This window comes from Pongo pygmaeus, chromosome 9, assembly GCF_028885625.2.
Source record: "Pongo pygmaeus isolate AG05252 chromosome 9, NHGRI_mPonPyg2-v2.0_pri, whole genome shotgun sequence".
NCBI classification, from domain to species: domain Eukaryota; kingdom Metazoa; phylum Chordata; class Mammalia; order Primates; family Hominidae; genus Pongo; species Pongo pygmaeus.
In genome coordinates this window covers 39,601,736-39,607,295 of record NC_072382.2, presented here as the reverse complement: position 1 = coordinate 39,607,295, position 5,560 = coordinate 39,601,736, and the positions used below count along the sequence as shown (strand labels likewise).

Here is a 5,560-nt window from a genome sequence, read left to right as displayed (position 1 = left end):
TTGAATTTATGGAAGCTCCTTAATTTCTCTGAGTCTCCCTTTCCTCATCCATAATATGGGGTTAATGATCTTACCATTACAATAGATTTTGTCTTGAGCCTTAAGTGAATTCATGTATATAACACCTTAGAACAGTTCCTGGCAGCTAGAAAATGCTCAGAATGTATTCATTATTATTTATCCTTAGATTATCTACATTCAGGTAGCAGATAACTATCTCATTGGCTCCTTGAGGGCAAATGCAAGTTGTTTCCAAGATGTGTTACAAATTCCAGAGATACACTGTTAAGAGTAACTTTCCAGAGAATAGATGAGTGAGTGGCTCGAGGCTGCAGTGGAGAGAAGAAACACTGTATCAAATGTACATTGAATATAAGTTGCTTCTCCAGAAATACTAAAATGAGAAAATGTGGGTTTATAATTGAGGAAATGCAGTACATAAACATTTAAGCACCTTGTCTTCAGCTTTCCCAGCTGGGGCATATCTGCAGCTGGAGGCTCGGATAGGATGTCAGAGGGCCTTCCAGAGAATAGAAACATGATCCCACTATTTGGGGAGGTGAGAGAGTAGAAAAAATTTTTTTAGATATGATTTACATACAGTCAAATGCCCAAGTCTTATGTGTACAGCATAAGCCCATATTGAAAATCATATATGCTTCTTTTACGATATTTTAAACAAGTCTGGGTCTGAATACAGCTGTATTGAAATTTGGAGTAAATGTGTCTAGATATAACATTTATTATGGGGAAAAAACCACCTCTTACTCAATATCAAAACAGTTTTCGGGCTTAGGAGGAAAGATAGCTTATATTTAATGAACAGCTTTTATGTGCCAGGCATTCTAAAATTTATATATATATATATGTATGTATTTTTTGAGATGAAGTCTCACTCTGCCACCCAGGCTGGAGTGCAGTGGCATGATTTTGGTTCACTGCAACGTCTGCCTCCCAGGTTCAAGCGATTCTCTGCCTCAACCTCCTGAGTAGCTGGGACTATAGGCGTGTGCCACCACGCCCGGCTAATTTTTGTATTTTTAGTAGAGATGAGTTTCACCATGTTGGCTAGGCTGGACTCAAACTCCCGACCTAGTGATCTGCCCGCCTTGGCCTCCCAAAGTGCTGGGATTACAGGCCACTGCACCCGGCCGCATATTTTTTTTTCTTTCAAGACCTGCCACAACCCTGTGAGTTACTTATTAACACCCCCATTTTACAGATGAAAAAATCAATTTATGTAATTTGCCCCAAAATGACAGATTATTTTGTGGTTCCAAATTGAACCTACAACCATCCTTCTTCAACTAATATGTTCTTTTTCTGTACTTTAATTACAATTTACTTAAATTAAGCTCATTCCTTATCCTAGAGACAGTTAATCTAATTTCTTACAATATATTAAGAATAAATTGAGAATCTCCTTTCTGCCCAGAACTATACTAGGTTATAGGGAAGAAGACAACTGAGATAAAATTTGGGTGCCATTTTTTAATTGCTCAATTTGGAATGAGTTCTGATGAGATTAGCCAGAAAGGTAAGTCATGTTTGATTTTTCTAATCATTTTTGGACTAAGCGGAAGTATTTATAGAATAAAATGTCATGAAGAAGCATAGTAGAAACTAGCGACTGTTGATTTAGACATAGAAGGAAGGAGATAGAAAAGAGAAGAGAAGAGAGAATATTGTTTCCCAACGCTGGCCCTACAAATTGGCAGAGTCCATATCTGCCCAGATCCTACAAATCGGCAGAGTCTATGTCTGCCCAGGTGGTGCAGAAAATATATTTCTCACCCCCACTTCCACTGCTACTCAGAGGAATGACAAGGAGTGATTCCTTTGCAGCTGGAAGGCTATGGGGCCTTCATTGATCTATCCTATCAAATTTTGGATACTTCTAGGAGGGATGGATAAGTTTACCTATCTTATCCAATAACTGCTCGGGTATTAATTATTACATTAATTAATAGCAAAGACATGTCAAGGCCATGGAGGAATGGGTCACAGAACAGGGAGGGAGGCCAGTGAGATTGAAGAGTGAAATATTCATAGTAGAGTCAGGAAGGAAGTTGGGAATGGGGGATTTACTTCACTGTACCTTTTCAGAGCCTATGCTATAATCTCATGGGAGTCCAGGTTATCCAACATTAGAACTTTGATCTTATCTTCTGGGACCTAAACTTCTAGTTTGATTTTCTAGAAAATACATCTCTCCTATGGCCTCTCAGTTTTGATATTCGGGAATATACCCCTCACTCCACACACACACACACACACACACACACACACACACACACACACACACACACACACACACACACACACACCCCAGGTCAGCTTCCTTAATAAAATTGTTTATTTCTGTTAGAAGTTTTACAGAGGTGCTTTATGTTTGAATCTTCTTTGTATCTATATCTGGGAATCTAGGACTTCATTAATGAGTAGCTTTCTTGACTTAGCCCCATTTTAATTCTTGTTTTATGGAAAGCATATTTAAAAAAAAAACAGTAGAAAAATGGAGAGTTGGGTGCCTCAGTCTTATAGACAGCCAATCTCTTGGGGAGTGTTCAAAACTTGAGTATCTAGAACTTCAAGGGAGAGGAAGTGTGGACTGGGCAGATAGGACCCCATGTGAAAGCGAAGTCTCAGATACATGGCCCAATGTGCTGAAGAGTTTACTTTCTTTCATTCATTTGTTTTTCCATTTAAAAAATATCTGTGGAGTGCCTACTTTATATCAGGTCTGTGTTAGGGATACAATGATGAACAAGACAGCCTCTGCCCCCTCAGACCTCAGTCTTGTGAAGAATACAAGTAAATTATAGGAAAAGTACAGGGAAGGGGCATCCAATCCAGGCCTGTGGTTTATTTTTAAGTTAAATTCACCTTTTCAGCTGCTCATTTCCATACTCCCCATCTAACCCCAGTGCAGACTAGGAAAAATGTTAAAAAATCTGGATAAAATCCTATACCGGCTCTTTTCTCTATCTATCTTATCCAGGAACTGCTCGGACTTCCATAATGAATCAAAAAGGTGCCTGCCCCAGCAGTCAAGTGCTGTAGAAATGCAGGTTTCTGAGTGTTGTTTTCAAAACTATCATTACCAAAGAATAGTTAATTACCGTCTAGGAAATAAGGGAGGTAGAGTGGGTTGGATGGTGGTCCTCGAAATATGTCCGAGTGCTAACACCTAAAACTTGTGAAGATCATCTTAGTCAGAAAAAGAATCTTGTAGATTCTCAATTTAGGGCAATTAAATTAAGAATGATCATGAGATCATCCTGGATTTAGGGTGGGCCCTAAATCCAATGACTAGTGTTCTTATATGAGAAAGGAAAGGGGCACTTGAAATGTAGTTACACAAGGGAGAAGGCCATGTGAAGACAAAAGCAAAAAGTGGAGCCATGTGCCTACAGGCCAACAAATGCCAAGAATTGCCTGCAGTTGCCAGAAGTTAGGAGAGGCATGGAATGGATTTTCCCTCAAAGCTTTCAGAAGGAGGTAACCCTGCCGACACCTTGATTTCAGACTTCTGGATTCCAGAACTATCAGAAAAGAAATTCCTGTTGTTTTAAGCCATCAAGTGTTTGTACTAGAGCACTAATTAGAGGGGTTAATGAGATTTTGCTATTATTGCACTCCCTAAGTAGACAGGAGGCCAAAAACCGGGATAAAGGGATTCTAATCCCTACAGAGAGTGATAGAGGGGATTAGGATCTGTCCCAGACCCTAAAAGGGAAGTCTATGTGGCTGCTTTTGTACCACATGATTCTATCCCTCCTAGATTTCAGCTACTGGATAATATTTGGACAACAGACCCAAGGAGATCAAGATGAGCTAACAAGTAGGTCAAGCATACACATAGTGCACTAGCAGAATCAAAGACAAACATACCCCCAAAAGCTTTTTGAAATATTTTGATATTTGATATTTCAAAAAAGAATTAAAATAGTAATCATGACAAAAATCAGAAGTTTTCTTGAATTCTTTATATTTGTCATATATGCATGAATATGAGTACCCTAATATGAGGTCATTCCCTGCTCTCCCATTGAGAAAGTCAAGAAGAAAGTTCTGTTTGCCAATGTGAGTGATAAACGTTTAGGTATGTAGATGAAATAATTAAATGCATGCATATTGTATCTAATTCATTAAGTAGTTATATTTACATATTATAAATTATATACAAAATGTATCAATTTAGAAGTATGTTCTTCTTTCTCATAGATCACATAACACTCTTGTTCAAACTCTTCAAAAGTATTTTTAACATCAGGCCCGGACCGTCGGCCGCCCGGCGTGGGCGGAGCCACCTCTCCCCCGCCCCGCCCCGCCCCGCCCGTCGCTCAGCGGCTCTCTCCTGCCTCGGATGTGGCGGGACCTGGAGTGGCGCAGGGCCTGAGACACCGCAGACCTGAGACCCATAGCAGCTCGGAGGCTGTGAATAAAATTAAACTACATGGCAAAAAATGAGAAACAAACAGAATGGAAAGAATAAAAAAGTTGAAGAGGTAGAGCCTGAATAATTTGTGGTGGAAAAAGTACTAGATCGACGTGTAGTGAATGGGAAAGTGGAATATTTTCTGAAGTGGAAGGGATTTACAGATGCTGACAATACTTGGGAACCTGAAGAAAATTTGCATTGTCCAGAGTTGATTGAAGCATTTCTTAATTCTCAAAAAGCTGGCAAAGAAAAAGTTGGTACAAAAAGAAAATCTTTATCTGACAGTGAATCTGATGACAGCAAATCAAAGAAGAGACGCTGCTGACAAACCAAGAGGATTTGCCAGAGGTCGTGATCCTGAAACAATAATTGGTGCCACAAGACAGCCGTGGGGAATTGATGTTTCTCATGAAATGGAAAGATTCAGATGAGGCAGACTCAGTGCTGGCCTCAAAAGAGGCGAATATGAAGTGTCCTCAAATTATAATTGCTTTTTATGAAGAGAGGCTAACTTGGCATGCTTGTCTGGAAGATGAAGCTCAGTAATTGTTCACATTGTTTATGTATATATATGTGTGTATGTATATTCATATATGGATTCTCATATGTGTATATATATAAAATTTGTATCTTGGTTTTTTATTTACTAGTGTGACAAAATAAGTACATTCTAATGGGAATCAAGTTTGATATATTCATTTTGAAAGTAGCGTTGGAAGAGTTGTTGGGTTTTTTTTTTTTTCTTTCATCCGTAGCACTGGTTACTTTGAACAAATAAATAAAAGCTTTCTGTAGTGTTTCCTTTATCAGAAAAGAACATTTGATACCATGGTATATCATTTCCTCTGCATTAGAGAACAGCTTTTCTAAATGTTGGGGGTTATGTCCATAGTCATTACTCAATCAGAACTTGTGTTCTCATAAGTCTAAGGACCATTCTAGGTTTTTTATTTGTTTTTTGTGTGTGTTTACATAAAATGCACATGCAAATTTTTTTAAACATTCACCAAAACAAAAAATCACAGGTAAACCCATGTTTCTGAGATGCCATTTTTCTGAGCAAAATAAGAGGTAATCACTTCAAGTTAAACTGAAAATTTTCCTGAAGCCATACAT

General features: G+C 38.6%; 1 pseudogene; it reads left to right on the top strand.

The window, feature by feature from the left end:
* Nucleotides 1-4,469: 4,469 nt before the first annotated feature.
* LOC129008122 (chromobox protein homolog 3-like) lies at nt 4,470-4,990 on the top strand (annotated as a pseudogene).
* The last annotated feature ends 570 nt before the right edge of the window (nt 4,991-5,560 follow it).